Raw genomic sequence first — 9122 nt, 5'->3', positions numbered from 1 at the left:
AATATGAGAGGAAAAGAGTGGTTAAGTCATAGAGATCAATATATAGATCTTAGTATACCGATATTATATAACTCATCTCTCCCTCTCTTTCTCCCTGCCCCGCCCCTTTTTTCCTTCTCTCTCTTTCTCTCTCTCTCTCACTCTCTCTTTCTCTCTCTCTCTCTCTCTCTCTCTATCTCTCTCTCTCTCTCCTTCCCCTCCCCTCCCCTTTCTTTCTGTCTGTCATTCTTCCATAAAATGTTTAAATGCTTTTTTTCAGGATTGGCTAATACCATTTTATATCCAGCAATAGGCCTACTAAGTTCATGAAGATCGAGATTTGAGAAAAATGATCAAATGTCTGATAAAAAGTAAAAACCAGTGCGAATAAAAGCAAAATTCGTTCATAAAGTTTTTAAAAAACTCCTGAAAATATGGTGTTATTCTTTGCCCCCACGGCCTAGTCTAGTTCGCTCCCCCCCCCCCTCCCCCCTCCCCCCCCCCTATTATCAACAAAAGTGTAGGCTACTGAGGTACAGCTGTTGGGAAAAACGCGTACCAGAGTCGGCCCTCCCGGGGGGGGGGGGGCAGGGGGGGCACAGTGCCCCCCACTTTTTCAGATACCCCAAAAGTGCCCCTTTTTACATAGGAAAAGTGCCCCTTTTATTTTGTAAGAAGTGCCCTTTTTACATAGGAAAGGTGCCCCTTTTACTTTGACAAGTGCCCCTATTACTTAGTAAAAGTGCCCCTTCCCCTTTTTCACCTCTGACGAGTGCCCTTTTTATTTTTGACACGCGCCCCTTTTCCTTCGACATCATGTTCCCATTTTCCTTTGCAATAAATGTCCATTTTCCATTCTCATAAATCTTGAAATTATCTTGAATAAATTTTTAATCTCTAGTAAGTGCCTCTTTTCAGGTACGAGAAGTGCCCCTTTTCACTTTTAATAAGTGCCCCCTTCACCTCTGATAATTGCCCTATTCAAAACTGAGAGGTGCTCCTTTTACTTTGACAGCTTCTCCTTTTTTCCTTTGTTAGAAGTGCCACTTCTCCTTTTAATAACTACCCCTTTTTAAAACTCGGATGAGCACACCTTTCATTTTAACATGTGCCCCTCTTATTTCTAATAAGTGCCCTTTTTCCTTATGATAAGTACCCCCCATAAAAAAGAGAGAGCTCCCTCCCCTTCTCATAACTACCCCTTTCCCTTTCTAATAAGTGCCCCTTTTCCTTATGATAAGTGCTCCCATTTAAAAGAAAGAGCTCCTTCCCCTTCTCATAACTGCCCCTTTTAAAAATCTGAACGGTGCCCCCTTTTCATTCAACAAATTATTATAAGTGCCCCTTTTCATATCTGGTCAGTGCCCCTTTTCAACTCTGATAATTCCCCTTTTAATAATGATACGTGCCCATTTTACTTTCTAATAAGGGACCTATCCCCTTTTCACCTCTTATAAATGCCCCTATCAAAATCTGATGGGTGCCCCTTTTCCGTCAACAAATACCTATTTCCCATTTTCGTAAACGCCTCTTTTTCATCACTGGTGAGTGCCTCTTTTCAGGTAAAAAAAAAAAAGCCTCATTTTCACCTCCTATAATAATCCTTAGTACTTTGACACGTGCTCCTTTTCTTTTCTAATAAGTGTCTTATCCCTTTCGATAATTGTCCCCTTTTCATGTAATCATTAAACGTGCCCCTTATTTAAAGCGACTAAGAGCAATTTCCCCCAAAGTTCGCTCGCATTTAAAGATGATATAATTATGTTACTTATCAAAGGTCTTTTCAGTCTTCCGTTATGAGAATGTGCTTATAACCCCATCACGATTGGCTTTTTTCCTCTTTATAAGATGTAATTTTTCGCACTGCGACCTCACAGATCTTTAAAATTTTTCTCGCTCGCTTCGCTCGCTCGTAAATGCATATTCAGACATTACACCCAACTGTAAAGTATGATGCTTAAGCGATATACATGTATGAAGAGAAACAAATATTGAAATCATCCCTGATAATGTAATCACAATGTAGGGGTATATACCAATGTCTAACAAATTGTATATTTTCGCTTCGAGATTTCCCACTGTAGGTGCCCCTTTTTTCCAGAAAGTGCCCTTTTTTGGTGGTGCCCCCCCCCCCACTTTGGAAGTCGCTCGGCCGCCTCTGACGCGTATCATACACTCTCATGAGGAGTAAACCATGAACGATCCTATATTTAAACAAAAACATACTAATTAGTACTCCACTATTTCATTTCCACAATCAAAGACAGCATAATTATAAGCTTTTCGTTTTACAAAAGTCATTCCCATTGAAATATTAATAAACAAGAAATATACATAATATGGTACGTGCAATGCAGTAAAAGTATACAATTGAGACTAAGAACTTTAAGAAGATAATATCAATTGCTCGCTGTATTGCGAAGGAAACCTAGGCAAGCCTAATTTTGGTTCCTTAACATAAAATATCATATTATCATAAAGTAGAACATGCAAAGAAAAGAAATGAGGGGGGAAACGGGACAAATTAATACAAAACATGACAAGACAAGCAAAAACAACACAAGCACCAGAACGGGACGCGTTATTTTTTCGGCGGCACAGATTGGGGTTAGGTGCGTGTTGAGCCTATGGGAAATTTTACTGGGTTAGGGTTAGGGTTAAATCAAGACCTCTTTTTTTTTTTTAAAGCCCCAATCTGTGCCGCAGGAAAAAAATGACGCGAACGGGACACTGTCGCTTGCATTCTGCAGCTATCATGCACTAAAATCATTGCGCGACATTGGTTGCTATATAAATCAGATTCCAAGGGAAAGTGTGTATTATAAACATGAATATAAATGGCATGCATTTGAGCAAATGAGTATAAAGTTACATGGCTTTTTCCTTCTAAATGTTAACGAGCTTTAACTTCAGGTTACATTTAAATGAAAACAGACATGTGTTTGAAAGACTCACCAAGAGAATTCCAAAAGATCATCGGGGTTTCTGTTTTAATTACAAAGAGTTCTTAACCCGGACATTTTGGGAACACGCATGCGACCCCTCCGAGCCTCCGGAGTGGGGTGGGGGGGGGGGGGCGGGGTTCTTATTGAACATTGGAATACGGTAATAAGAACTTAAGAAAATGTCTCGTTTGTTAATTGTGGAGTCTCTCATTTTATTAAATAACAAAGTTAATGCATGAGGCAACTCGCCCAGATTCAGTTGATACATATTTCATAATACAACTATAAATTGGTCCTTCGTGGTCTTTTTGTCATCTGTTTGCCGACGTGCAGACAATCAGACATAAGGCCCCCCCAAAAAAAAAAAACATGTTTAGCGTCCTTTTTTTTTCTCGAAAAATAGGAAGGAGGAGCCCCCCTTTTTTTTTCTTCAAAATGGCCGCTCAAAATGGCCGCTCGGCAAAGTGGCCGCTCAAAATGGCCGCTCGGTACATTTTCCCTAACAGTCGAGCTATTTTTTCAAGCTGGCCGCTGACTTTTTTATTATTTTATTTTTAGATCAGAAATAGATTCATTTTAGCAGTGTTTTTCATGTTTTTTTCCTTAAAAAAAAAAAAAATAGGAGGCGCCCCCAAAAAGGAAGCGGGCGGGGACGCTAAACATGTACCGGTATATATATTTTTTTTAATGGCCTAACATGTTTATCGCCATTTAAGGAAGGAACACGGTCCGTCGATCATCCAACAACTAAATACGCCTTCGATATCTTCAAATAAAATAGTTCCAAGTCCCAACTAATTTACCCCCAATTTGCCTACTTAATTAGCATATCGTTCTTTTCTCATGCATGGTCTTTCTATATTATGTTGTTAGACTTAGTACTCCAAATCCACGCACATATTTTCTCGAATCAATATTACTGTGTTAATGGGTAGATGAGGTGCTGGGACGGTGGCGGATCAAGAATTTTCTGGCGGGGAAGGGGGGGGGGGAGGGACATAACTCCCCAAATTATCTGAAAGTTAATCGGCACATTGCCTTTTTATACTCAGTGTTTATTTACGGTATGCCACATTTGAGTTTTGCCGATGGGGAGGGGGGGGGCGTACATAAGGCCCTGTGCCTCATTTGGATAAATGCTTTTTTTTCTGTCTTCTTCTCTTTTCTTCAGAGGTACACAAGACGAGCTTTCATTGTCGGACAGAGAGAGAGAGAGAGAGAGAGAGAGAGAGCGAGAGAGACAGACAGGGTTGGCTCAAAGATGTTTACTTGACTTGAGGGCGTGGCACAGGTTAGAGGGTGTGTCACCTTTGTTGACTAGGTACGCATTGTATAGTAGAGTCTGTTTAGTAAAATGTACTGGTACGGTATAAACAAAGAGTTAGAGAGGGGGGGGGGGGGAGGGGTAGGCCGAGAGCAGGTGGGGTGTAACATTTGATTTTTCTTTCCATTGTAAAGGTATTACAAAGTTTTGGTATGGGGTCATGAATTTAGTTCAAATGAACACAGTGGAAGCATATACTATCCTACAATATTCAGTGATCGTTGTCGCGGTTGAAATCGAGTCTAAAGTCATGAAATTGTAAATAATTAACTTTTTATGTTGCATAGCTCCCTCTCAAGGTCAATATATTAATTAAGCTATAAAACAATGTTTCTTGACTAAAATCAACCGATTAGCTATTCCGGTTGGAAATTATATACCACAACTACATATTCTGAGATTTTGGTCGCATCTACCATTGTACGGCCGTAGGCGCTATTTGAAATTTATCAAAATTTACCGGGAGCACCGGCAAATTTTTATATCCAATTTTTCTCAAAAACAGAAATGTTTTAGGGGCTAAATGTTATAGTGCTTACAATAATGATAATAATAATAATAATAATAATAATAATAATAATAATAATAATAATAATAAATTTATATAGCGCAGCTTTTATACAAAATATATTCAGCTGCGCTGGTTAAGAGCTCCTTTTTACTCAATTCTACAAAATAAGATCACTCAGTTGAACAAATAAGTTTTTAAATTGGATTTAAAAATATTGAGAGATGGAGTGCTTCTTATTTCTATTGGCAAGCTATTCCATAGTTTGGGGGAAGCAATAGCAAAAGCACGGCCCCCAAGAGTTACTTTAGTTTTGCCATGGGGAATCTGAAACAATAATTTATCTGTGGAACTGCGCAGGCTACGACTGTGTGAATGGACTTTGAGTTGAAGTAATTCTTTGATGTAGATCCACATGGGCATCCAAATATATCAAAATTATAAAGAACTACGTACTATCCACCCAATTTTTAAAATTTCCCAAAACTTTGTATTACCTTTAATCTTATTCTGATAGTGGTTTGCTTGTTCCGTGGATATCTGGGCCCATATTCATAGCGGGAAAGGCTCTTAGTAAGGTTTTATGAATACCGATTTTGTTGGAAACTCGACATTAAAGCCTTCCAGTGCTGCATACATAATTATACAAGTAAACTATTCAGACTTAGGATCTTAATTTTCATGTTTTCCTCCCACGTCTACTTCACCAGTAGGCACACAATGGCTATAGTTCCTAACCGGCTATAGTTGCGCGAGTTGGCTTCTCCATAGTTATTAACTAGGGGGTTTTAGATGGCAACTATACCTTTTAAGGTATGAATATTGGCCCCGATCTATTATAGGTCACCACACGTCGTCATCATCATCATCACCTCTCTTTCTTTCAATCTCTCTTTCTCTCTCTCTCTCTCTCTCTCTCTCTCTCTCTCTCTCTCCATCAAGCTCTTTATCTACCACCCTTTCTGCTCAATTAATAGATTCAGGTCCATTCAATACCACCACAATGTTTTTCTTGGTATCTACCCTTCCAATGGTCTGAAGGGTGATCTTGTAGACTACAAGCATTGTGTTTTCAAGAAAAAGAGTGAAATGAGACATTGAAGAAAATAGTGATCATACGAAAACAAGAAAACAAGTTGACATAGATCTAAAACCTTTCTGTTTTACAAGATGCCTCTATTTAATTTCATACAGAAATAAATACACACGATACAACGGACAAATTTAACAAGGCAGCATAGCTTTCATTAAGCACACTGAGTGCATAACATCTCTTTGTTAAATTACCTGAATTAATTTCCTACATAGAATAGGACAGATTGAGATGAGAGGGCAAACCCTATCCCAATGTAAGGTAGTATTCAACAGTTTAAGGGCAATTACATGAGAAAGAAAAATCTTAAGTTCTTAGGTATGAAATCATACACAGGTTGACATCCCCCCCCCCAAAAAAAAACAACAACAAACAAACAAACTTACAATTAAAGATGATTTGGAATTTTCAAAGAAATGTACTCTGAAGGCAAATTATTTTGGAAACACTAAACGGAAATCTGTTTGTCTCAAAATTTCCAATTATCTGTTCTAAACTAGATGTATGAACAAGTCAACCACTTTATTTTGTGACTCATAAGCGTTAAATTGAACTTTCAAATAGAACTCTGTATTACTTAAGGGCAAAAATGAACATAACAAATTCTTCATCATCATGATTTACTCCTCATGCTACGGTCACAAAGCATTGTACAAAAGATAATTTTGTATGAATCTTCGTTTTTCCATTGTCTTCCCGAATTTCCATTGTCTGAAAATTGTTCGTACGGCGTTCGTAGCCGTTCCTAATGGTATTTGTGACTGAGGCTTTACACAAAACAAACAAGATTTTAAATTCAAACATTTCTCTGATAACAGAATACTTTTTTCTATGAAGGAGGGAATGATATACACTAGGACTTTATTGACTCATTTCTTTAAACAGATGTTGCTGTTTACATTAATAAAGATTTGATCATTAGTAGGTAAGGAATGATTCATGAATTAACATATATTCTTTCATAAAATTTACATGATTTCAGAAGCCATAAGCAAGTAATTATTATAACTTAACAAGTATTGTTCTCTTTTTAACTTCAAAATGGAAATGAAAAAAAAAAGTGTAAAATGCTGAATATGGCACAGTCGTTATGATGCATACAAATGTAACAAATTGAACATAAATAACAGAAATGATGAATAACAATTGAGAAAAGCATAAAAGTAACAAAACTATCATGATAATTAAGTACCTCCTCTTAACTTTGAAATGAATAAATTCAGTAAAGAATTGATTAACTTGCATGACAATACAACAAAAAAAATTAAGAGAGAAATAACTTTTGCTATTTACTGATCTATAAAATAAAGAGTCGAAATCCAGCCTGCATCTTTTAAACAGGTATTTTGTGACAAATAGACCTATAGGGCGGTATTCTCATAAGTCAGGCCGGGACTAAGTCCAGACTAAACAAGAATTTTAGTTCACACTTCTATGGAATGCTAGCTTTCATCTTCCTCCTTCAATATTCATGACAAAGAAAATCTACCAAATTTTTTTTTTTAATTCAGTTCATACTCATATTATCTTTTTGTTCCCATTTTATTGCAAAATTAATTTTTTTGACACTTTTCATTGAAGGATTAAAATAATCTGTACAGGGTAAATGAGTTGGCAACAGGCACTCCATAAAAGTGTGGACTAACTTAGTACACGCTACCAGAATACCACCCATGGAGTCTTAAACAAACAAATATTATAAAGAAAGAAAGAATATAAGGCAACTCAATGGTAAGCTCTTTGGATGAATTAGGACATTGTTCAAACAAAGACTTTTATGATTAACACTTAAAACAACTTTCTGGCATGTATCTACCTTTACAAAAATATTACTATTGCAGCAAACCCTTTACATTACAAATAAGTTTTCTTATGACAATGGCGTATGTACAATGGCAAAGAAACATTGAAAGAATTAACGCTAAAGTAAATGCTATTCCTCTTCATGACAAGCGATTGAATAAATAGTTTTAGGAGTAGGTACCTAGAGGGATTTTTAAAGACTTCAAGAAAAAGAAACGGGTGATAATAAAAGGAACTGAACAACAGGTAAATGAAGTGGAATTTTGTCTTAATTCTCATAAAGCAGATGTAATGAGTATGTTAACAATTTCATACTCTGTATAACTAGTGGAATGATGTACATACATCATATCATTTTCTTCTAATACATACATGAATGAGTATAGCTTAAAACCATGTATTGCAAGCACAAAGAAGGTATTTGGATTATTACATGCACTTTCCTAGAAGTGAGATCATAAAGAAATTGCTCACAAAGAGGGAAAGGCCAACTCTCAAGAAACATCTCGGTTTCTCCTACAAAGAATAAAATAAAATTTAATTCCATGTCTAAAACACTTACAGTTTTTAAGCTGATTACAGATTATAAAGGCCCGAGAATGCAATAACTCTGAACAGAAGTTATGTGAGAATGGGACTTCCTTTTGGACATTTGTACAGCTACAGTCTTGAGAATGTATAGCCACTGGTAACATTATACTGCTAAGAGCCAGAAGAGCATTAGCTCTGTGTTGAGGTAGATGAGAATAACACCCTTCTGGCTCTCAACAGAGTATAATAGGTAAACTTATATATCGCACCTACTTCAGTGAAACCTGTCTATAAAGACCACCCAAAGGACACAAGAAAAGCGGTCTTTATAGGCAGGTGGTCTTTAAGAACAGGTTCCTTTAGTACATGTTTCACTGAGAAACCATTTTTAAGTGAAATAAAAAATGTGGTCTTTGTAGACAGGTGGTCTTTCTATACAGGTGGTCACTAAAGCAGGTTTGACTGTACATGAATATACTCTACTGCGCTTAACACAAGGTATCATATTATTACCTTGGCTGTAGCTGAGCTACCATAATAAGGCGCTAAAGCATTCCACACATTTCTTCCTACTGGGTACCCATTTACTTCACCTGGGTGGAGAGTGGCAAATGGAGATTAATGTCTTGCCAAAGGACATTAGTGTCGCGGCAGGACTCGAACCGCGAACTTTAAGATCCACAATCCGGTGATGTACACTAGACCACGACACCTTTATATTATGCTAAATTAGAATTACAATGCACACATGTCAACATCTTCATGAGTACAATACGCAAGTGTTTGATAAATAAATGTTTCCTGATTGCCCTGTATCAAGACTCCACATAAACCTGACATCTTAAACTGCCTTGATGAGGCAAAACTTTGCATGAAAGTGAATAGTTTAAGGGAAAATTTTGGGAGGGATTAAGAAATAAGAAACCTAGCTACATACAA

This window comes from Strongylocentrotus purpuratus, unplaced genomic scaffold (genome assembly GCF_000002235.5).
Source record: "Strongylocentrotus purpuratus isolate Spur 01 unplaced genomic scaffold, Spur_5.0 spur5_scaffold_16, whole genome shotgun sequence".
In the NCBI taxonomy this organism is placed as follows: domain Eukaryota; kingdom Metazoa; phylum Echinodermata; class Echinoidea; order Camarodonta; family Strongylocentrotidae; genus Strongylocentrotus; species Strongylocentrotus purpuratus.
The sequence above is the reverse complement of the archived record's forward strand: the minus strand, read 5'-3'. Positions refer to the sequence as shown.